The 26,638-nt window shown below is 35.9% G+C and overlaps 1 long non-coding RNA gene across 1 annotated transcript in view; it reads left to right on the forward strand.

Moving 5' to 3' along the window:
* Nucleotides 1-24,888, forward strand: part of LOC122431265 — a 222,436-nt gene extending 197,548 nt beyond the window's left edge. The window contains exon 3 of the long non-coding RNA XR_006266472.1: nt 24,792-24,888. This is a non-coding gene — a long non-coding RNA (uncharacterized LOC122431265). The remainder of the gene's footprint in view (nt 1-24,791) is intronic.
* Nucleotides 24,889-26,638: the final 1,750 nt, after the last annotated feature.

Genomic DNA, 26,638 nt, shown 5'->3' on the forward strand with positions numbered 1-26,638 from the left:
TCAAGTAGAACACTCTACCATATGTTTTAGAGATAACAGCTATTGAAATGTACATAAGTTAATTGACTGTGGCCTTTGTCCTCATGGCTAAGTTGCAGACACACAGATGAGACAAAGTTTTCAGTTTTGCCTGAAAGTGAAAGTCACTCAGTTGTGTCTGACTCTTTGCAACCCCATGGCCTATAGAGTCCATGGAATTCTCCAGGCCAGAATACTGGAATGGGTAGCCTTTCCCTTCTTCAGGGGATCTTCCCAACCCAGGAATCAAACCCCAGTCTCCCACATTGTAGGCTGATTCTTTATCAGCTGAGCCACAAGGGAAGTCCAATTTTGCCTAAACTCACATAATTAGTCCACCTAAAATGATAGTGTCTATTTCCTTAAGGGAGATGGTTGTCAAAAATCCCTTGATACCAAATCTACATTTATATCCTACAGTTACAATCTCATAAGATCTCTTATGCAAGAAAAAGGAAATAATGTGTTTTTTCTAAAATTCTCCTAAAGGTAGATTTCAATTGTCTTTACTACATAAGTCTTATCACAAAATATTCATCCTTTTGTCAATTAGAACTTAGTTACTATCTTGAGAAATGGCTACTTTTCATAGCTACTTTTAAAATCTAGGAAATCTCTGAATTATAAGCAGTATGATGTAGCAGAAAGAATTCAGACTTTAGAAGCATTCAGATTATGTTAAGATAGGTTCAAATAAGACTTCTGCTATTTATCTATTTTTTGAGATTTTTGAACTTCTATTTATTAGCTCTGAAGTCTTGGTCAAACCATGGAACATCTCTGAGACTTAGTTACTTTGCGTCGTAGAACAAGAAGGAAAATGGAGGAGAAAGAAGATGAGAGAGAGGAGGAGGGAGGACATAGGAGGGAAAGAAATAATGCAGATTTTAGGATAGCGGTCATTGGAAGTTGTATGTGTAAAGAGACTGGCACACAGAGTAGGTTCTTACTTTAATAAAAAGCAGCAGAGAGAAGACACATCTGCGTGATTCTTAAGGCCACACGGTGCAGTTCAGACCACTTGAATCAGAACCCACTTTCCCATGTAATAGTGTGACTTTGGGCAAGACGCTCAAACTTTCTCCCTCTTTTATAAAAATGAGGAGAATCACAATAACTACCTTGTTGCATCAGGAAGATGGAGTGAATTTTTGTGAAACACATCGTAGGTCTTCCTTAAATCTTTACTAATTTTTCCTAACAGTGAGAAATTCCTTTCTATCCTAGGCAGAGATAAAAAGTATCAATCAGATCATTGATTTCTTATCTTATAAAACTAATATTTGTCACTTAGGTAGTGTTTTCCAAAATTGCAAATCACTAGCAGAAAAGTTTTAAAAACATATACTTCAGTATGCGCTAGTTTTAGGATTTTTTGTCTAGGTTCTGTCTTATTAACTGTATGACATTTTGAACGAGTTGCTTAACCATAGACGCAGTCTCCTTGTTTCCCAAAATGGTCTCAATGACAGTACTCACTTCACAGAACTGCTTCGGAGGAGGAAGGCGTACTTTACTAGGAGCAAAGTAAGTTTTACTTTACCAGTAAGTAAAGTAAAGTTAGCCTGGTATGGGCCGTGCTGCCCTACAGAACACTCATGAAAATCAGACTAACAACAATACAAAGGATGAGATTAAAAAGGGGGAAATGTCATATATTAGTATTCCTCTTTTAATTTATGTTCCTAACAGTAAAACTATACGTTATCCCTAATTTTCCCTTCATTTTCTACCCTGGGGTCCAGTGAACTGATTTGCTTAACATCAAATGAGTGGTGGATTATAGTAGACATTGAACACCTTTTTGTCACACTTTAAGACTCTATATGCAACCTCTTAGTTTTAGTAAAAAATAAGTATAACCACCCTAAAAAGTAGTTTTGAGGACTAAAGTAATCACATTTTCCAAAGCTGCATAAAATAGCTAGAAAAAGACCAGCAGTGTATCACTGTTAAAGTCGTTCTAATGATATTTTGAGATACAATTAGCCTTCAGGGACAATTTTATAAGACTCCAGACATGACATTTATCCTTTTATATTCTTCACAGTGATAAAAATAGACAAGCCTGCTCTCATTTCTGATGTTTCTCTATCATAATGAGGAAGAAACTGAGGCTCAGAGAGTTTAAGAAACTTGCCTTAGCAAAGTCAGATCTACCTGACTCAGAACTCCAGAATGTCTCCACTATTTAATCCTCATGCAAGATTAAAAATAAGTAAATTCAGTTAGCCTCCCTTCCAGGTCTAGCAAAAAATCACTTTGAAATGGTTCCTAAGTATTTCTCCTTCCGCTCCCCGCCCCCCCCCCCCATTAAGGATTCTAAGGGATATAATGGTTTGAAACCCCTTTGTCACTTAACATTTCAAATACACTAACAGATGGCTTCTCCCAACTCTAGACAGATGATGGTTCAGAAATAAGTGGTATTGGGAGATTTCTTGGGAACGCTCAGGGACAGGAAAGACAGCTGTCACGGAATATCTTAATTACAGCATTTACAAAGTTCTAATTAATGTAATGGTACTTTTATGATTATATTAATGTTATGACCATCAGGGCGTTTGTTGCTGAACTCATTTGGCTAGATAATTTGGAAGTCATTACATATTTTAAGGCTAACAACTGTTATATGAGCTGAGGATCTTTTGCTTGCCAATAGAAAGAAAAAACAAAAATTACTTTATAGCTAACTATATAACTGAAAGATGTATCTTTAAAAAAGTGTTTTGCTTAAAATATTTGAAAAGGGTAGACATTTATACATTACACAATTAAAAGAAGAAACCATGATAGACTATATTGGAGAAAGAACACTGCCTTTAGAAGTTAGATGCTTGTGCCATATACTGGCTGTGTGACACTGGGCAAGTCATTTCATTTTTTCTGGGTTTATTTTACAATGAAATGGGGATGATAGCAAAATTATCTACTTTTATTGGTTGCTATAAGAACAATTTATAGTGTTTAGTTTGTAGGATTTTTTTATATAAGGAGTTGCAAATTCTATTTGAATCTCTCAGTGGAAGCTAGATGAAACTAAAATGAACATTTTGAATTCCAAATGTCTCTTCTATTCACACAAATATGTTATGATTTTTTTTAAATTGTTGCTTTTTTGTTGTTATTTGCGATACATATATGAGGTGAATAAGATGAGTCTTAAATTACAGTTGAATTTGAAACCTGCCTCTGGTAGGCAGTGTGATTAAGGGCAGGCAGATTTCCTATCTTCTCTGAATGATAATTCCTTTAAAGAAAAGTGGTTTGCCTCACTGCCTGACATAGGGCACTATTGTAAAAACAAAATGAGTTAAGCAGGTGGTGAAGCATCTACACATAGATACATATTATTTTAACAAATGTTGTTCAGTTCCTAAGTCTTGTTTGATTCTTTTGTGATTCCACAGACTATAGCCTATCAGGCTCTTGTGTCCATGCGATTTCCCAGGCAAGAATACTGGAATGGGTTGCCATTCCATTCTCTACGGGATTTTCCTGACCCTGGGGGTCGAACCTGGACCCCCTGCCTTGAAGACAGATTCTTTACTGTTGAGTCACCAGGGAAACCCTGGACTAAGAAAAACCTGACTGATTGAGGACTAAATACTGTAGCTTCCATCATGAAGTTCAAGAGCTTCTGGAAGGTGGCAGGCGATGAAGTTAGGGATGGTTCTTGAAAGACTTTGAATCTCTTCCTAATGAAATAAACAAAGGATTTGCAGCTGGGAAGTTTTGGATGTTGTTTAATTGCTGTTTTTAGGAAAGTCTGTCTGCTGTTGAAAATAGATGTGAATGAGGAGATCAAGACCAGTTAAGAATACAGAACTTCCTCAGCTTAAGATGGAGTCACATCCTAATAAACTCATCGAAAGTTGTAAATATAGTAAGTTAAAAACTCATTTAAGACACCTACCCTGCCAAACATGATAGCTTAGCCCGGGCTACCTTAAACATACTCAGAACACAATATTCTGTGGTTGGGCAAAATTACCTAATACAAAGACTATGTATGTCACAATAAAGGGTTGAATATGTTGTGTAATTTATTGACTACTGTACTGAACGTGAAAAATAGCATTGTTATATGGGTACAGAGTGGTTGTAAGTGTGTTGGATGTTTCCTGGCGTGATTGTGTGACGGGGCGCTGTGGCTGCCATCACTGCCCACCATCATGGGAGAGTGCGGTACTGCATGTTGGTAGCCTGGAGAAAGATCCAAATTCAAAACCTGTGAAGCATGGTTTCTACTGAAAGCGCACTGTTTTTTACACTATCATAAAGTCAAAATATCGTAAGTCGAATTTTATTGATGACTGTATATTGAAGAGTCCAGAGTAGAGATTGTGTTGGCAGATTTAAGTTATAGACAGAGGGAAGGAATAGGAAAGAATCTATGAAATAGAGGAATGTAGTTGATAGAATGGGGTTACTGATAAGATGGAAAACCATGCAAAAGAGGATCAGTGTAAAGTGCACTCCTAAGGGACAAGGTGTCATTTTAGTTGGGAAATTGGAAAAGTCTACATACACCTATGTATCCATTAAGTCAGTCTGTGAAGGATGGATGGATGGATACGTTTTCAATAGGAACCAAAGAGAGCAAATAGTGCTGTAAATAGAAGTGTGTGCAAAAGCACCCACTTGAAGGGACATGTGTAAATAAGAGTAACTTGGATCACTGTTTGATCAGCTCAGCCACATGTTCCAGTCGGGTACCATCATGCAGAATGGGTTGTGTTTTATTCATCTGCAATTTTTCCATTGAACCACTTGCCTGTATTGATGGGTATGGGGCTTCCCCTGGTGGCTCAGACAGTAAAGAATCTGCCTGCAATTCAGGAGACCTGGCTTTGGTCCCTGCGTTGGGATCCTCTGGAGAAGGGCATGGCAACCCACTCCAGTATTCTTGCCTGGAGAATCCCACTGACAGAGGAGCCTGTGGGCTACAGTCCATGGGGTCACAAAGAGTCGGAGATGAATGAGCGACTAATACTACAGTACTGATGATTTGTAATCATCATAATGCTCCATTAGCGTTTCTCCCCCAATTCCGTGCCTGACTCGTCTCACACTTGGGGCAGTGGCTGAGTCAGTCCTGAGTGTTTTTGCTGGCCCCCTCCTGCGCTGTGGTAAGAGCACTCACTGAGCTCCAGAAAGACTGTTTCCTTTTCTTGCCCATTGGACATCAAACCTCTTTCACAAGATTGACCCCTTCAAGCCCCGAGCACTCCTCTGTAAATTGTTTCTTCATTAAATTTTCTCCAAAGAGATCCTTTTAAGTGAAATTCAGTTTGAAACTTAAGTCTCAAATAACAATTGTTATGTATTAAAGTCCCTCTATGTGGAATTATGCTAATGACTCTCATATACTACATCTCAATCTTTACATTATCACTGAGAATGTGAAAAATTCACTCCATGTTTACCGAGGGAGAAACATAAGCTCAAACAACTCTTTTCCAATGTTCAATAGATAGCAATCAGATAAGACACATTACCACCCAGAGTACAAGTTCTCTCTATGTAGTTTGTATATCTTTTGATAGAATCACCCCTATACATTTCATAATGTGATATTATAGCTGGTGTTGTTTTTTAATTATGATTGTGATTGTTCACTGCTAGTATACAGAAATATAATTGACATAAATTGTTCTTATATTTTGCAACTCTGTAACATCTTTTAGAAGGTTTTCCTGTAAATTCCATAGGATTATACACATAGTGATTATGCCATCTTTCTTTACAATCTGGGTAGTATTTGTATTTATTTCCTTGCCTATTAGCATTGGCTAACATTTAGTACAAATTTGAATAAGTAGAAGTGGTGAGGACAAGCATTATTGACTTTGGGAGAGAAGGCTGACTCAGTCTTTGGTTGTAGGTTTTTTTTGTTTTTTTTTTTAATAGATTCCTTTTAGGAAGTTAAGGAAGCTCCATTGTAGTCATAGTTCAATGAGGCATTATTAGGAGTAGATGATGGATTTTGCAAATACATTTTCTGCATCTATTGAGATGATCATATTGTTTCTCCTTGTAGTTCTGTCAAGTTTGTTCCTGTGTATTTCAAAGCTGTGTTATCAGTTGTCTAATCTAACCCATTAACATATATATATATAAATTATAAATATACTAGTATTAGCCAAATTCATCAATAAGTAAAAGAATAATGCTGAATTATTATGATGAAGTTTGTTTTTTTCCCAGGAATACAAGATTAGTTTAACAGTTGAAAGTCATTCAAAGTAATTTACCACATTACCAGAATAAAGGAGAAAAGGTTTTGATTACTGTACCTCAATAGATACCAGAAAAGCAGTTGCTAAAATTTAACTCATGTTCATAAAAGAAATTATTAAGAAAATGTAAATAAGTAGATAATTAAAAAAATTTTTATATCAGGTATCTATAGAAAAAACTCTTAACAGTAAATGTTGTACTTAATAATAAAATACTGACATTTTCTCCCTTGGATCAATAATAACGTGTGAAAGTTCACTATTTCCATTTCTACTCAATAGGATACAGGATAGCCTATCCAGAACTAAGATTAAAAAGTAACTAAAAGGTAAATAATTATAAAGGGAGAAGTAGATAAAACTCTTGTCATTCAAAAATGCTATCATTATATATGTGGGAAACAAAATATAGTTTATAGATATCCAAGTGACTTGGAAAAATCTTTATCAGCAAGTCTCTTATAATATCTTTCAATTTTTATATGCAATGAACAATTAGAAAATAAAATGTAAGATACAGGTTTTAATACAAAATATCAAATGTACACTCATAAAGCTAATAAATAACACGCAAACTAGTTTCATAGATCACTACATATAATTGAAAGAAAATAGAAAAGGCCTAAAAGGCATGGTTGAGAGAAGGCCGAATAGAAAAGAAAGGAGCAAATTCCATTTTGATAGACTGGCGTATCACACCATAAAAATACCAGTCTGCCCTAATTTACTTATGTGCTTGATGAAATCTGAGTTAAAATCCTAGCAGGAATCTGTGTGTGTGTGTAGGGGAAGAGAGAATTCTAACATGTAAATGAAAATGCAGAAGGCCGGGAAAAAAACTCCTTGTAGACTTGGAAATGAACAAATTTGGATGACTTTTATTATCACTTATCAAGACTTTAAAAAGTACTATTGATTTAAATTGTATAGGATTGGCACAAAGCAAGAAAAAATAGCAAAGAAAAGGGAGTTCAAAAAGAGACATATAGAAACATTTGATATATGACAAAGGTAAACTGGAAAAGAGATGGAGGGGGAGTAGCTTTATCAATAAATGGTGAAGTGTCCATTTGGACACCCACATGAAATGAAAGTGGATTCATGTCATGCCGTATGCAAAGATATGTCTAAGTGGATTAAAGAATACCTTCAGTAGCTTGGGACAGCCAGATAAATCTCAAATAAGACACATAATGAACCATACAGGAGAGATTGATAAATTGAACTACATTAAAATTAAGAACTTCTTTTTATCAAAATATTCCATTAAGAAAAGGAAAATCACCCATTGGCATACAGCCTTTGCAATGTTTAATTTCTATTCAAAATCACAAAGAACTTATGCAAATTAATAAGAAAAGACTGTTGTATTAGTTTTCTTTCATGACCGTAACAGCTTGCCACAAACTTAAGGGTTTAAAACAACAGTATCATATTATGCTGCAGTTCTGCAAGTAGGAAGTCTGTTACAGGTCTGAGAGGGCTAAAACCAAAGTGTTAGGGGGTTGCATTCCTTTCTGCAGGCCCCAGGGACAAATCTATTTCCTTGCCCTTCAGATGTTGGAATTCAGATCCATGCAGTTGTAGGGCTAAGATTGCCTCATCATTGCTGTCCACTGGAGCCTGCCCTCAGCTCCTAGAGGCAGCTCTCAGAATCAGCAACAAAATGGCAACTCATTCTAACATTGTCACCACTCTGACTTGACTTATGTTCCTTTTACTCACACTTTTTAGATTTCATATGAGGTCTCAGGGCTTCCCAGGTGTCTCAGTGGTAAAGAATCTGCCTGCCAATGCAGGAGACACAAGTTCAGTCTCTGGGTCGGGAAGATCCCCTGGAGAAGGAAATGGCAACCCACTCTAGTACTCTTGCCTGGAGAATCCCATGGACAGAGGAGCCTGGTGGGCTACAGTCCATGGGGCCGCAGAGAGTCAGACATGACTAAGAAACTGAACGACAATAACAATGAGCTCTTAACCTGGACCCACAAAAATAATTCAGGATACCTTTCCCATCTCAAGGTCCTTAACCTTAAGCACGTCTGTTTTTTCCATGTAAGGTAACATATTTACAAGTTCTGACAGCAAGATGAAGTCATTTTGGAGTCCCTTTCTCTGCCTGTCACAACAGTCAACCCAGTTAGAAAAATGAGACAGTGATTTGAACAGGAGCCTCACAAGTAAAGATACCCCAATAGTTACTTAATGTATGAAAAATGAATCATTCTCTTTAGTGATAAGGAAAATGCAAATTAAAATCATAAATCAATGCTACTCTACACCCATCAGAATGATTAATATTAAAAAGACCAAAAGTATTGTGTTGCTGAGAATACAACCAAAACTCTGATCCAGTGTTTGTGAGTCTGTATGATTGTAGGACCATTTTGGAACACTACTATCTGTATTTATTTAAGTTGAAGATGTCTATCCAAGAGTCCACCAATTCACATTCTAGGTATATTTTCAAAAGTTCACAAAATATGTACAAAATATTCATGATAGTATTATTTGTAAAAACAAAATCTGGAAATAACACATATCTACTAATAGAACTCATAAATAAAATACTGGTGTAGTCTTACAGTGAAGTAATATGCACTAATGAGAATGAATACACTGCCTCATTTTACAAAAGGGATGGACCTCATAATATTGAGTATAAGATAGCAGAAGTAAAAGAGTATATATATATATATTATATAATTGCATAATCTCATTTTTATATATTTAAATAACAGCACAGTTTGTCTATTGTGTTAGGTATTAGAATAGTGATTACTTTTGAGAAGGAGGATAGCATACTCTTGAGGTGTTTTCAGTATTTTATCTGTGATGTGTATAAAGTTTATGTGGACATATGCTCATATTGTGAAAATTCATCAAACTCTACCTTTATGATTTATTTTCCTTTTCTGTATCGATTATATTCTTAAAGGTTTGAAGGGCCTACATACCTGGGAAATGGGTGGGAAGAAGCACAGACTAGAGCTATTTCTCTTAAGCTTTAGTAATATTCATACTCATTTAAATTAAAAATACATCTGGTAAATATGTGTGTCCAGAGCAAACAGCTTTAGATGCAATGATTCTAACATTTTGCAAAACAAGGAGACAAAAACAGAACTGAGTGGAGAAGCAGGCGCCTGTGCATGGGGGCTTGGGGGGTAGGGGGAGGTGAGGATCAGAATAATTGATCCAAGAGTACATGGGCAGTTTTCTTGTGCCCTGATCTAACTCTGGTACTTGCTTTTTTCGGTTGTGGCAAGTACAAATGAATGGCTCAACTGTATTTATATTGCTAGAGATAAAATAAAATACAGATAAAATAAAATAGAGATATATTGCTGTAGTCCATGAGGTCGCAAAGAGTCAGACATGACTGAACAGCAACAACAAAGAGATAAAATGTACCTTTTAGATTGGGATATAGTGTCCGGAATGCTTTTGTGCCTTTTATGGGAGTTCCAGACTGGTGAGAATCAGTTATGGGTACAAAATAAGGCCAACTCTGATAATAACTGATCTGTTTGTTTAAACACAGCAGAGAGTAGGTTTTGAAAAGTATGAGCTAATTCCTGGTTTTACACTTGTGTAATACTATATTAAAAAAGAAAACTAGCATTTAGATGTAGACAATTAGGATCAGTCCTCCCATATACTGTTGTACTTATTCTTAACAACAGTCCTTTAAATGCATATAATTATCTTTATTTACCATTTATAAAGATGCATTTCTCAAGCATTACCTTTTTTTTTTTTTTTTTTTTTCAGAAGCCTCTTCTACTGAAGTAAAACTGATGATTCTTTTTAATGATTCTCCTTTCACCTCCACACCATTTTACTCCAGTATGGGAGAGCTTATGACCTTTACTGAAATTTATATTATCCTGTCTTTTTTTTTTTCATTTATTTTTATTAGTTGGAGGCTAATTACTTTACAATATTGTAGTGGTTTTTGTCATACATTGACATGAATCAGTCATGGATTTACGGCTGCTATCCAAAAGTCTACAAGCAATAAATGCTGGAGAGGGTGTGAAGAAAAGGGAATCCTCTTATACTGTTGGTGGGAATGCAAACTATTATCCTGTCTTTAAAGTAGGAACTGTGTTGGGAAGGAATTCTATGGAGCTCATCTCCCACAGTCTTACCCAGGTGACTAACATGTAGGAAGTTGTTAATAAATATTTGCTGAAAAAGTGAAAAAGATATAGACACAAGAGGTGAGAGAGGCCAAATTCATAGAAGGCAAAAATCACCCATATCAAATGAGAACCCATTTCTCTCTAACTCCAGACTTTCCTGTTGTGCTGTGCTGAATCATGTCAGTCGTGTCTGACTCTGCGACCCCATGGACTGTAGCCCGCCAGGTTCCTCTGTCCATGGGATTCTCCAGGCTAGGATCCCCGAATGGGTTGCCGTGCCCTCCTCCAGGGGATCTTCCCAAACCAGGGATCAAACCCAGATTCTTTACCATCTGTGATCACACTAAATGGACATCAAACCTCAAAGCATGTGTCAGTTTCTGATACTGACAATGAAAACTGCTTCTGTCCCTGATACTTTTCCCTCACATCCACATTTGGATTTCCATGGGGCTTTCAGGTGCCAGCCAAGGTTCCTGCTGCCCAGGAAATAATGCACATGGGTAAATGCCAGTTTCATATAATTTAGAAGAAAGAACTGCTTTTGAGGTGATTTACATAAAAATAAAATTTGTGCCCGTCTCTACTGAATAAGCTCTGGTCAGCAAAGCACAAATCAATCTGTTTGCTCCTAAATTTAAATTTCCATAAGTCATTACATAGTTCATAATCATATTGATGTAACTGAATTGAATTTGCAGAGATTATTCCGGGTGAGAAGGGACTTTCAAGCTATTTAAACGGCTGCTATTCAGTAGATAAGGCCTCTCAAGTCTGACCTCTGTTTTACATTAAATTTGTGGCCTAATTTTCATTTCTCTCTGAGTTCTCAATTGCTCAGACGAAGAGGTCCCATAAGCTTTCACACCTGCCACTTTCATACTGGCAGATGCAGAGAGAGGAGGAAAGGAGGATGTGCATGTTGATGGAAGGGGGCGTGGTAGCAAATGGGTTAATCAAATGAACTTTGAGGTCATTCATTCCTAGCTTTGAATATGGATTCCCACACATAATAATTATTTGTCTTTGGACAAGTTTCTAAGCTTCAATTTCCCCCTGTCTATTATGTAGATAAATTAGAATCTACCTCACATAATTGTAAGAATTAAGTACCTTAACCAGTGTCTGTTAAATGGTAAGTACTCTACGCTAGCCACTACTGTTCTTATATATATGACTATTAGAAATTTGGATTATTAGTTTTAAAAGAAACACACACACACAGCTATAGAGCAGGATAATTCAGGAAAAATCTGGACAAAATACTGAGTATTAAGTTTCAGCTTTTTGCCCTCATAATTATTTACATTTTCTGAGCATCTTACAAACTTTAAACCTTTCCTTTAACGTATTTCATTAGATATCTCAAAGCTATCCTTGATTAAAAATAGATCATACTATTCTTCCAGTTGAATATATTGAATACACTAGGAAACCAAGAATAAGAAGTTAAATAAATTCTGTGAAGTAGTTGGTAAACTGGGACCAAAGCTAGAGTGTTCTAAATCTCAAGACAAGGTATCCTACTATAAATGAGCTTTGCACTGCTAGCCCTTTGAATACGTGAACAAAAGTGAAAAGATCATATTAGTCTTAAAATTGTGATTCTAGGGACTGACCAAGAGTGAAACTGGGGAGGAATAATTTTGGGAATGTATCAAGTGTGACACAAAAAAGGCAATAATTGATGTAGTTTTCAGGCCCCTATATAATTTTTATGGAATAATATATAACTCCTTCCTCATTGATACTGAATTTCAGTGCAAAATTTTTGAAGCACTATGTGCCAGACACTTATTACACTAAATGCTACAAAGAATTATAAAATAAGTGAACTTATTTTTTAAGTTCTTTAATTCTGAATATTTAGGCAAAATTAGCAAAAGGAAAGTTTTACATAGCTAAGGCAGGAATTTATGGGGGACCTATTTCAGGAATTCAGAGCTCTCCTTGGATTATGAAGTTATGAAGTCATTATGGGTATGAGTAATATTTATAATTTTACTTGATTGTTTTATTCTATAAATAAGATGGATATGCCAGATCCTATCCTACACTGATCAGTTCTTAAAGTAAATTAAGAATAACTGTATTTCCTAAATATTGCCAGAAAAAAAAATTAGAAATATCTGTTTGGCCCTTAGTGAAATGCTGAACCCATTCTAATATTTCAAAATGGAAAGAAAGCTAAAGGTTGGGAAAATGGATTATTTAGGTCCAGGAAATATAACTGTCACCTAGGCAAGCTGCTAGGATTTGGATAAAAGAGACAGAATTGGAACTTTTGAGAGATTTTCCACTCAAACAATGATGAAAACTCCTGCTTGCCTGTGAGCGTTACTTGCCACTTTGACTGGATAGTGAGAGCCATGAACAGGAAAAATTTATGTAGACATGTGCATGTGACTCTGTGTTTTCCAATAATATGTCCATTGAAAGTATAATTAATTCCCCTGTAACTCTTATTTGATATCTACCCTGAGATCTCATATTTATAAAAATAATGTTGGCTTCTAACTTGACAGTATTAACAGAGATACCAGGAAGATATCTAGCCAGAGATATAATCCCAAAGTAAGTAATGTAGATTGCAGAATGAATGATAATGAATACAACTGAGAAAGAAATGGACAAGGCATCTATGAACCATTCCCAACAATCCTGAGGCTCTTTCACACTCTGATAATGCAAGGAGGATGGTTCATTTCAGAGCTTGTTGTTGGTAACCACTTGTGGTTGAGCTGTGTGTATGTATATATTTTCTGTCAACTGCTAAAAAGTAATGGTTAAGAAAGGAATCTCTGAAGTTTGACTGCCTGAATTTGTTTGTGGACTCTGTTTCTGGCTAGCCGAGTGAATTTGGGTATATTACTTAACATCTCTGTGCCCCAAATCCTAATCTTTAAAATGAGAATAATGAGAGAAGTACCTGTGAGTTTCTTGAAGACTGAGATAATAAATGTAAAGTACTTAGTATAGTTTCTAGTACATATTAAGAACTCAGTGTTGCTACATTAATGATAATACTACTACATTAGTTATTATTTTATATAATAAGCCATTCTTCAACCACAACAGGCTTTACAACTGTGAATCCTACAAGTTGATTCACTTTGCAAGTACTAACCTCGCCTCACCCCTCTATCCTCAGGTAAAATGATGAAATTATACATGACAAAAGCCCCCATATTTTCAGACTTTTAGTTTCAACAATTCCATTGCTGAAACATATCCCAAGGAATTAATCTGACACATGTTAAAGCTCTTTGATCCAACATGTTAATTGCAGGATTGGCACATTATGCAACCATTAAAATCAAATATTTAAACTCCAATATGTAAAACAAAACAAAAACACTAAAATGAAGTGCAAAGATGTGTAACAGGAATTATATTTTAAAGGATGACTAGGATGAATATGAAATACTTTTTCACCAGTCAACTATTATTTTTCCAAATTTCTTATAATCATTTCTTTATATGTATATGTCATACACACACACACACACACACACATGTGTATGTTTCTGTGGGTATCTATCCAAAAAGAAACTGCAAATATCTAAATGCAAGTAACTTGCATCTAAATGCAAGAAACTGCAAGTATCTAAATGAACTTTAAAAGATCTGCACCTAACTTGGGACAAAATGAAGCCTCACAATAGGGGGAGAATATTTAGTTCTAAATCTTAAGTGCTGCAAACACTATGTTTCAGGCTCTGATTATATCTTGATTAGCTCAGTTTTTCTCAGTGTGCATTTCATATTATACTAGGCCTAGAGAATTTTCCGTGATCAGATAAGTCTGGGAAATACTGCAAGTTCTATTTCCTTAGTGGAGATTCACAGCACATATTAGCATAATAAAGGTTTTGCATTTTTCTGCAGTTAAACATACACAGGCATTTTAACCTTGCTGAAACCTGGGTTTCCCAAATGTATCAATATTTGACTATGGAAACTTGGAGAACATGTATATATTAGGTATGAACATTCTGCACTCTTAACTTCCTGAATTTTACCAAGAATACACAGATTTATCAGAAACATGATATACACACCTAACAGCTAATTTGCATGTCTCGGCACAACGTCTCTTGGTCTTTAAGAAGGTGGAGAGGAGAGAGAAAGGGCAGGCCTGCAGTGGGAGACCTACGGCCTATGACACCACCCAAGAAGGGCACACTTCCTCAGGTCTGAAAGGGCATGCGTTCCGGGGCCGCACTTTTTAATTCTCTAAATCAGTGTTACCATTCTTGAAGAACGTAACCAATTAATTTATGAACTTTAGTGTATGGGAATGTGTACAAACCTCAGACTGTCCTAGTTCATAAATAATCCAGGTAATAGCAAGATCACCTCCTCCTCCAGGGGAATAAAGCAATGTCAGGGACAAGTGACTTAAACAACATCTCTACCATTAGCTTTTCATCATTCTGGAGGGCCTGTGGCTTCACACAGGAGAAGTCCCCATTCTGTGGCGACTTAGGAACATGCTGTCCTAATCTATTAAAATAGACTGATGCGGTTCTTTTCTCCTCCTATTCCAAACCATCCCCCACAGTACTAATGTTTTGAAGATGAAGAAACTGAGATACAGAAATGACTTTCCAAATATTATTGAACTGGAAGACAGGAAGCTAGAACTCTCTCATCTTTCACTAAATGTTAATTGAGCCCCTGCTACATACAGAGCACTACGTATACAAGAAGAATTCAATAAGACCACTTACATTATGGTTCTCACTATGTAGTGGGGTTCAAAAAAAGTAAACAATCAGCTATAACACAATAGGTTAAGTGCTACAGAAGAAGCAGTTCATTTTTTTTTCAAATTTGTTCAACACATATGCACTTAGCCCAGCTGGGTGTTGTCTCAGTAAAAATTAGTAAGATACAGTCTATCCTTGCAGTGCTTATGGTTTAATGGGGAAGGGTGATATAAACTGATCATTTCAATATGCTATGGTAATAATGAAAACAGCTAGTGTTTTTGAGTTCTTACTGCTTGTTAAGTACTATTCTAACCACTTTGCATATATTATTTGATCCTCATAACAAAATATTAAGGTCAATATTATTTTTCTCCCTAGAGTGTAGACAGGGTTAGTAGAGTAGAGAGTGAATAAATTGTCCAAAGTTACACAGCTGGAAGGCGGTAGGCTGGAATTTGGATGCAAAAGTTCTGACTCTGAAACTTATACTATTAACTCTATGACAAATTGCTCTAAGATTTCTTAGACTACTACTCAGGAATCAAAAAGAAGGAATCTGCCAACAACATGGATGGACTTGGAGGGTATTATGCTTAGTGAAATAAATCAGACAGAGAAAGACAAATACTGTATAATATGTATATCCAGAAAAATAAAACAAACTAGTAAGTATAAAGAAGAAGAAAAGACTCACAGATACAGAGAACAAACTAGTAATTACCAGTGGGGAGAGAGAAGGGGTGAGGGGAGCCAGTGAGGGCTAGGGGATTAAGAGGTGCAATGACTTTGTATAAATAAGTTAGTAATACAAGGGTATATTGGACAGCACAGGGAATATAGCTAATGTTTTATAATAATCATAAATGGAGTATAACCTTTTAAAGAAAAAACTTTTTGTAAAACTTAAACTCTGACTGACATAGGCCTAACTCCCATAAAAGCATTATACAACACTTAGAGCTCAGTATCGTCATTTAGGTGGAGTCATAAAAATCTTAGTTGCATAGGTCAGCCCCTTCTTGCATCTAGTATTTGGATATTCAGCCTAGCCTTTTTCTCAGGTCGTTAATTTATTTCAACAAAGCATCACCATAGAGGCTGCATTAAAATTACCCAGGATGATTGGCTAGCCTTTGACTTGTTAGTTCAGAGCCCTGCCATGATATGATATAATGGTGTATAAAATACATGGACAGCATATGGAGTTCTCACCCTAACACATGATTAAATTTGAAATATGACCCCAAATAGCCTTTCTTTTCCTGAACCTTTCTAGATACAGGGTAATTTTAAAGGACAGTAAGCAGACCAAAAGTGGATAAAAATGATGCACACTAAAAAAGCAGACACTGAAGACAGCCAGCTGGTTCCGACTTTGATGGACACATTGATGTCTGGGACCAGGGATCATGAAAGTCAAAGGCTACCAATTAATAGCTTAACTGAGAAATATGAGAAAAATACAGGTTAATAAAAGTTAAATATGTCAGGAAATTAAGGCTGAGCCATGCTGCTACAGAGATTTACCTAGATGTTCCTGTTACAGTGATTTTGTCCTTCATCGAATGACTTATGTTTGTAACCATTTTATTACTTGATAGCACTATCACAATTTTAAATAAATCTTTTCAGCAGTAATTAGCTTGAAAAGGCAAAATAATTTGTGTTAAGAATTTAAAATTTCTTTCAAAACCTGATAATGAAATATAATTTTGACAAAATATTTTGAGGTCCTAAATTGCTACCATAGGGTTGTAGTAATAATACCAATGGCCACATGAAAGCCAGAAGACCTAGCTAGCACTGCTAAAGAAGTGTTAGCATTTACTTTACAATTTTTTTTTAGTTTAGAAATTTTTTTTGAAATTTGTTTTTTGTTCGAAAACACCAGTTTAATACAGACAGTGGCAGAAGGTGCCTTTACATATTACTCTGTGAGGTATAACTCTCAGTGACCTCAATTGTTTTTCTAAATTAATTTTGCTCATTTTTGTTTTCAGTATTCTTGTGGATGTATATAAGGTGTAGTAAGAGCTAGTAATCCATTGGTTCTGTTTGCAGAAGAACTTCATACATAGTTAAACATGATGTCATCTTATATCAGTTGTGTCCAAGGTTTCAAATAGAAAATTAATCAATCTGTTACCAACCATAATTTTTTATCCAGTTATGGAACTAACACAATGTTTTAGAAATTAATTCTATTAAAAGGGAAATTCCTGCTATTATTTTGAATTTTTCTATAAATTCAGTTAAGAAGTTAAACATGAAGATAAAAATTTTTCTGCAGTGATGTTTCGTATAAAGTTCCTTTGAGCATCACTAAACTACTAAGTTCGTAAACCTGGGGACTAGATTCCAATGGTCACTAAATTATTAAATTTAAAACCTTAAGGAAAAAGGTATGTACTCACAACTGGTGTTGGTACACAATTTGTCAGCTTTTGTTAGAAAGCGATACTATGTACATCACAATGTTGAAGTATTTAAACTTTTGTAAATATGGCAGCTTGATCAGATTAAAAAAAGCTGATAAAAGTATAAACTGGGGGTGTCAAAACTTAAAATGTTTACATATAAATCAACAATGATAATTTTATATTAAGTTGGAATTATAAAACTTAAGTTGGAATTAAGTCGGAAATATAAAAACTTGAGGGGACGTTTGTTTTTTAAATTGAATATCCTATTTTAACTGTGTATGTTTATACTTTTGGCTAGAATGTAAGAAAGATAAAAAAAAAAGCCTAAAATTTAAAGGTTTAAATTTGACAAAACATTAAAAACAATTATAAAGATTACTTATATGGTGATGTTTTTCTTGTAACTATGACAGTACAAAGTCTTTAAGTGGAGGCAAAAATAACTGAATATATTTGAGCAAATATATTTATACATTTCAATTAGCAAAATTTTAAAACTAGAACATCTACTTAGCAGAACTTTCTTTCAGTTGACTGTGTAACTCGGCACCCACAGAAAGAATATTTTTCAATGAAATTTGTTATATTATAAATAGATAAATGTTAAATAAACATAATGTTATATTAATATTTAAACAAAAATATTAACATAAGTTGAAATACTATAAAATGCAATGATAAAGATTGTAGGAAAGTTTATGACAAAGTTTCAATTAATAAGATTATCTTATTAAAAAGCATTCTCTCAGTAGCACTGAAACATATGTTATTACCATATCTAAAATAAATAGCTAGTGGGAGGCTGCCGTATAACACAAGGCGCTCAACCTGAGCTGTGACAACCTTAAGGGCGAGATGATGTGGGGGAAGGGAGGGAGTCTCAAGAGAGAGGGGACACGTGTGTACCAAGGGCTGATTCGCACTGTTGTGTGGCAGAAACCAACTAACATTGTAAAGCAGTTATCGTCCAATTAAAAAGAAAAAAATCCCTTTTATTCCAGAAAAATATCTATTGCAGAGTATTAAAAATAGATGTGATTAAGAAAATGATTAAAATATATGAATATATGTCAAGGTAATTATCCCTTTGCCATTACTACTATTTAGGTAAGAAACTTAAGGGAGTTTGAAATATATATTTGCTTTAATTTATATGAATCTATCATATTTTAGAAACATTTAGTTATGAAAATGGCTTACAAGTCAAATATGAAATTGTATCACACTTCTTACAAAATAGTTTGCTTTGGCAGAGAGATTACAGGGTTATACTAGGTGTCGAAAAGAGAAGGTGCTTAGGAACTGAGGCAAAGATTTCAACATATTCTGGGATATTTTATGATAGTTTCATGTACATTTGAAGTGAAAATTTCACACTTTCTGAAAATGTGGGGATATTTTGCTGAGGCTAAAACATGTTTTCCTTTCACTTATATTTTATAGAAATCTTCCTTATTTCTCACTAAACATATGTTCTCACAATTCAGCGAGTCTAGGCTAGACCCATTTTGGAATAAACCTAGAATTATTATTTAATATGGAATCTGTCCTCTAATCTTTTTTTAAAAAAAATGAAATATAGCTAATTTACAGTGTTGTATTAGTTTCAGGCATACAGCAAAGTGATTATATATATATTGATATTCTTTTTCAGATTCTTTTTCATTAGAGGTTTTTATAAGATATTGAATGTAGTTCCCTGAGCTCTACAGTCGGACCTTGGTTGTTATCTGTCCTCCAATCTTACAGGACTTGATAGAAATCAAAGGAGCAGGGAGAGATAGCATTCTACTTCAAACAATAACACACCCCACACTGTAATATGCCATTGCACAGGAAAGAGACTTGGATATATTGTTTTTGGCAACTGGCTTCTGTCCTCAGCTGAGTCCTGTTTTCAAAGTTTGGAGTCATTCCTAACTCGGGGTCAGCAGGTGGAAGGTCTTTGAGACCCTGATAAGGAAAGATCATGAAGTTGGAAGGCAAAGGGTACATCCGAGAATCCCCAGTACTCTCCTAACACAATCTCCCTGGTGAACCTAACAGGTGCTAAGTCCTTGGGAGATGTGTGGAAGTCTCTGGAATGCCTGATCATTTAGGTGACAAATCAAGACACAGCACATTTGAGGGAGAATCATCTGGAGATGGTATGTGTCACTTTTGAGACTGACGCATGGCAGGAACAAATTACTGCAATAGTACATTTTGTGAAGTGCTTTACAATATACAAAGCAGGATCTGTTTATAATCCTATGAATCTGGAAAGTAACTTTAAAACTATAGGGCCACAAAGAGGTGGACATGACTGAAGTGACTTAGCATGCACACACTTCTACCTGCACCTAGATCCACACCTTTTGTGTATTAACTACTATTTTTCAATAAGTTGTCTAATACTGGATTTACCAGATAAATATGTATTTTTTCAGAAAAGTCTAGTATATTCATTAGGTTGACTTTGAACCTAGATGTTTCATATAGTCAATGCTCTTTCTTCTATACTAAGGTAGGCATTAGATATAAAACTCAGAATCTTTACATGTTTTCAACAAAATGTAGCTATTTTATCTCAAAAATCATCCTGTCAATCAACGTGTTTTGTTTTTCTCCATGATAGCAAATAACCAGCTTGACTTTTTCCCTCACTGATTTGAATAAATTGGATTTAAATAAATTTGAATACATTGGAGTGGTTTTCAATCACAACTTTATTTTGTCAATAGATGCTCTTATTTTAAAAATTTTCAGTAAACAAGAGCATATGATTTGGGCTCAAACACAAAGGTAACTGCTTTGTGGATAAAAGGGAATTATCTGATTTAAATAGATGTGTGGATATAATTAAAACATTATATTAGTGCATTTACATAGCTACAGAGTTTTTGCATCAATATTTTTAACCTCAAGTTTGTAAGTAATTATGTGTAATTGGTTTAGCTTCTATTAAAATAATTAATTACCATGATGCAATTTTGAATGTGTGTGTGTGTTTGGCATTAATTTTTAGCAATTAGCTTCCTCATAGATTCTATCAGCATTATAACTTGAGTTTTCCTTCCACAAAATTCCTAATAACACAGGTTTAGGAGCTGTAGCTCTGTTGTTTGAATTACTCTGTTAGATGGTGAGCACCACAATTTACAGCTGAAACAGCTGATAAACTCTAATCTGGACCACACTGAAATATATCTTTTAAACATCTAATATCAAAATATAATTGACCTATTGAATTATTACGCTGTACACCTGAAAAAATATATCAATTTTATCTCAAAAAATGGGGGGGGGCAGGAGGGTATGTTTTAGGGCAATAGAAATATTCTATACCATGATTGTCTTGGTGATTCTGCCACTGTAACTGTATACATCTGTCAAAACTCATTGAATTATACACTTAAAATTGGAGAAACTTATATGCATTGTATCTCTATGAAATTTTAAAAAGATGAATATTTTAGGCATTCAAAAATAATGAACAAAAATTAATGAAAATCCTTAGAAACTAAAATTTCCCCCTTCAAAACTGATATAATAATGATAATTCCAACTGACTATTACAGATTGACAGAATAGAATAAATCACTCTTGGTTTTGTGCCCTAACTGTGCTCATATAGTCTTTTGTCTTTCCTAATTTTACATGCCAATTTCCTGTTAGGAGTCTACAGTAACCTTTAGAGTGGTTTGGCTCAGGTTTATCTCCATGTGTTTAACCATAGCAGAGGTCATGGCCACACTTTTTTACACATAACATTAAAGACTGCATTTCCTTCTTGATGGCAAATAATTGTTTCCATTTTTTTTCATTTTACCTAATTTCCTTCCTATTCTTTTTTTCCTCCATTTCCTTCATATTTTATTTGACCATCAACCTTTTTTTGCGAAATGGAAGTGAGAAATAGATTTAAGGGACTAGATCTGATAGACAGAGAGCCTGATGAACTATGGACGGAGGTTCGTGACATTGTAGAGGAGACAGGGATCAGGGCCATCCCCATGGAAAAGAAATGCAAAAGGCAAAATGGTTGTCTGAGGAGGCCTTACAAAAAGCTGTGAAACAAAGAGAAGCGAAAAGCAAAGGAAAAAAGGAAAGATATTCCCATTTGAATGCAAAGTTCCAAAGAATAGCCAGGAGAGATAAGAAAGCCTTCCTCAGCGATCAATGCAAAGAAATAAGGGAAAACAACAGAATGGGAAAGACTAGAGATCTCTTCAAGAAAATTAGAGATACCAAAGGAACATTTCATGCAAAGATGTGCACAATAAAGGACAGAAATGGTATGGAACTAACAGAAGCATAAGATATTAAGAAGAGGTGGCAAGAATACACAGAAGAACTACACAAAAAAGATCTTCATGACCCAGATAATCACAATGGTGAGATCATTCACCTAGAGCCAGACATCCTGGAATGTGAAGTCAAGTGGGCCTTAGAAAGCATCACTACGAAGAAAGCTAGTGGATGTGATGGAATTCCAGTTGAGCTATTTCAAATCCTGAAAGATGATGCTGTGAAAGTGCTGCACTCAATATGCCAGCAAATTTGGAAAACTCCGCAGCGGCCACAGGACTGGAAAAGGTCAGTTTTCATTCCAATCCCTAAGAAAGGCAATCCCAAAGAATGCTCAAACTACCACACAATTGCACTCATCTCACACGCTAGTAAGGTAATGCTCAAAATTCTCCAAGCCAGGCTTCAGCTATACGTGAACCGAGAACTTCCAGATGTTCAAGCTGGTTTTAGAAAAGGCAGAGGAACCAGAGCAAATTGCCAATATCCGCTGGATCATCAAAAAAGCAAGAGAGTTCCAGGAAAACATTTATTTCTGCTTTATTGACTACGCCAAAGCCTTCGACTGTGTGGATCACAATAAACTGTGGAAAATTCTGAAGGAGACGGGAATACCAGACCACCTGACCTGCCTCTTGAGAAACCTGTATGCATGTCAGGAAGCAACAGTTAGAACTGGACATGGAACAACAGACTGGTTCCAAATAGGAAAAGGAGTACGTCAAGGCTGTATATTGTCACCCTGCTTATTTAACTTATATGCAGAGTACATCACAAGAAACGCTGGGCTGGAAGAAGAACAAGCTGGAATCAAGATTGCTGGGAGAAATATCAATAACCCAGATATGCAGAGGACACCACTGAGAGGGTAACAGGCAGGAAGGCCAGGGGCCTCCAAATGGAGGGAATAGGCTGCAAGTGCCAGACATTTTTACCTCTTTTAAGCAGCAGGAGGAAACAAACCAGGGATATTTTTTTTTCCCTTCTCTATACAAATTTAAAAGAAGGTTTCTCTTAAAATGCTGTGTTGCCATGACACCTGGTTTCACCTGAAGCTAACTACTCTCAAACCTTGAGTTAACCAATACACTTCTTTTTCTTATGGAAATGTTGTCTTAAGCTATGTTAATGTGCTATGCATTTACCCCGGACTCTAAATTCCACCAAATGGCCTAACCTACTTACTCAGATATTGTTCCCCTAATCTATGTAAATGAAACTATTTTTTGGTAATCTGCTCTTCTACAAGATTCAAGTCAATCATTTTATGGCCAGGGATGAATTATCTGGTGCCATTCTAAATTCTAAGACATTCCTTTCTTTTCATTAACAGACTGTGAGTGACTATATAACTTACAGCTAAAGACTAGCAGGGGGGATATTATTTCTGCCCCCTTCTGATGCCTATGTCAGAAGCTTTCTCTATCTCCTTTATACTTTAATAAAACTTTATTACACAAAAGCTCTGAGCGATCCAGCCTCATCTCTGGCCCCGGATTGAATTTGTCTCCTCCGGAGGCCAAGAATCCCAGGGTCTTATCATTCAGCAACAACCTTTCACCACCCTTATGGCAGAAAGTGAAGAGGAACTAAAAAGCCTCTTCATGAAAGTGAAAGAGGAGAGTGAAAAAGTTGGCTTAAAGCTCAACATTCAGAAAATTAAGATCATGGCATCTGGTCCCATCACCTCATGGGAAATAGATGGGGAGACAGTGGAAACAGTGTCAGACTTTATTTTTTTGGGCTCCAAAATCACTGCAGATGGTGACTGCAGCCATGAAATTAAAAGACGCTTATTCCTTGGAAGGAAAGTTCTGACCAACCTAGACAGCATATTAAAAAGCAGAGACATTACTTTGCCAACAAAGGTCCGTCTGATCAAGGCTACGGTTTTTCCAGTGGTCATGTATGGATGTGAGAGTTGGACTGTGAAGAAAACTAAGCACCAAAGGATTGATGCTTTTGAACTGTGGTGTTGGAGAAGACTCTTGAGAGTCCCTTGGACTGCAAGGAGATCCAATCAGTCCATCCTAAAGATCAGTCCTGGGTATTCACTGGAAGGACTGATGCTGAAGCTGAAACTCCAGTACTTTGGCCACCTCATGCAAAGAGTTGACTTGTTGGAAAAGACCCTGGTGCTGGGAGGGATTGGGGGCAGGAGGAGAAGGGGACGACAGAGGATGAGATGGCTGGATGGCATCACCCACTCAATGGGCATGAGTCTGAGTGAACTCTGGGAGTTTGTAATGGACAGGGAGGCCTGGCGTGCTGCGATTCATGGGGTCGCAAAGAGTCAGACACGACTGAGCGACTGAACTGAACTGAACTGTATGGAGGACTTTCAGAAAAATATCCTATATTTGGGAATTTGCAGCTTGAGCTGAATGAAGGTATAAAACCAATCTTTCAGTTCTTTTCAACCCATGCATGTGCATACACACATGTACAACACACACATACACACTATGCCACACCACACCATATCATACCAAGTTTAACAAAAAAGAAAAAAAGTTGATTACCTCAGTTTCCATTTTTTACATTAAATTTGCCCTATAAAGGTTCAAGGTAAGAGAAATGTCAAGATTCCCAACTCAAAAACTCTTATTAGTCATACATAAATATGGATATTTATATATTTGTATAATATCAAATATTAGGGATAATTATTTTATCCCTATATATATGTAATTCTCCATTAGCTATCACCACTTTCCTACTTAGCCACACTTTTCAGTGTTCCTTGAAATGTTCTCTCCACTATCGGTTGAACACTCTCATGATTTCTTTTATAATTTTTGTGTTTCTTGTTACATTTTTAGTCCTCTTCCTATGCTATTTTGTTTGGTTTAATATAGCAAAAAAGTAAAGGTAAACAGCTCTCCTGACCTTCAGACTCAAGTGTCTTAGTTCCACTTTTTACTTATTTTTGTAAAATTCACTCTAATTCTCTAGGTGTCTTGTCTTTGTCCTTACACTCAGAATGGTAACCCCGTCTACCTCACTCTGAAGATGTGAAGATGAGATCAGGCAATGGACTTGGCACCGGTGAGTGAACCGACTTCAGACATGCCTTCCTTCCACTGTGCGGTCTTGCCTTTTTCATAGATTTAGCTGTTAGCTGTTCCCGTACGCTCAGTCGTGTCTGACTCTTTGTGACCCCATGGACTGTAGCCCGCCAGGTTCCTCTGTCCATGGGATTTCTCAGGCAAGCATACTGGAGTGGGTTGCCATGCCCCTCCTCCAGGGGATCTTCCTAACCCAGGGATTGAACCCATGTCTCTTGCATCTCCTGCATTGGCAGGTAAATCCTTGACCATTGTACCACCTCCACCTGGAAAGCCTCTTTCATAAATTAGTACCCTTTTTAATGTGGGACATCTACATTAATTCTATTGTGGTAAAACTACCTTTGACTCAGCAAATATTCACTGGGGCTTCATTCTGTGCCAGCTGCTAGTTTAGATGTTGAGGCTATAGCAGTGAACAAAGAAAAAAGTCTGTTTTGCTTCTGTTGAAAAACAAAATGCAACTGAGTAAAATGTAAAGATCACATTGGCTTCATTCAGTGATTCATGAATTAGGCAGCATACAGTCTAGCAGATAGAAGGGAACTCAGAAGAGAGGTACAAGGCAAGGCATTTTACAGGCAGAGGGGAGAGGAAAAAGGAAGAGAACTAGGTGAAAGCAGAGGGATTATTGCAGAGTCACTTTCCTTACAGAGGATGGGACAGGTGTATCAGGCAGATTACCTAACCATGGCTAATCACGAGATTTCTGATTGACTGGTAAGATTCCACTTCTGGGACTGCTGAAACTGTAATTGAGTCTTGGCTTGGTAACATGGGTTTTAGCATAAATAACTCCATTTGGAAACTCTTATCTTTAGCACTTGGAGCATCAAAGTAGAAGTAAAGAAGCAACAGTGAATATGTAGCAAAATAAAAAGATAATTCCATGTAGTGATAAGTGCTATGTGAACACTGTAGCAGGGTGATGTGATAGAGACAGCCTAGAAGCAGAGCTAGAATACTACCCTCAGGTACTGACAATACTGTAGTGTAACCTAAAGTTAATCTTTGGAAAAATTTTCATTGTTGTTTGTTAATTAAATCTTTTATTCCCTTTAACTTATTAAAGCTGAATGCTGGCATAGTGTTAGATTTTTTTAAATTGTTGTTTATTGACATTTCTATATAGGATTAGGAAAGTGCACTTAAAACATTCTCTAAGATTGATCGTCTCGTTCCCATTAAAACTCTTCTATTAAAACTCTCAGATTTCCTATTTATACTTTTGGAAAACTGTAACTGGCAAAATGTCTAGCATGAAACAAATATATGACAAAGATTCGTTTCCTTCATTGTACGTCCTTAAATTTCATGGGTCTCTAACATTTTTTATTCATTCATTTTCACAGGTCCCTAACATTCTGTGATATATAATGACAACCCCTATCTAACACATGAATCCATCCTAAAAATCCTTTTAATTCCAAAATCATGCTCACTCATAGCCATTCAATCTGTTTTAATATATGTACTGATAAAAGAAACCACATTTCTTATAACTTCTATTAGTGGTCCATTGAGTCTTGTTTGAGACTAGAAATAGGCAAAGCATCATATAGATTAGAATTCTTATTAATTGAAGTAGGATATAGTATTAATATATTATTATTAGAATGTATACTGTATTATGAACATAAAGTATTATATTATTAAAATTCTAATTGAAATGATGTTACAGGTTTGTATTATTGCTTTCCAATTCTTTATGTGATATTTTCCACTAGTTAAAGA

Source organism: Cervus canadensis, chromosome 29, assembly GCF_019320065.1.
Source record: "Cervus canadensis isolate Bull #8, Minnesota chromosome 29, ASM1932006v1, whole genome shotgun sequence".
Lineage (NCBI taxonomy): Eukaryota > Metazoa > Chordata > Mammalia > Artiodactyla > Cervidae > Cervus > Cervus canadensis.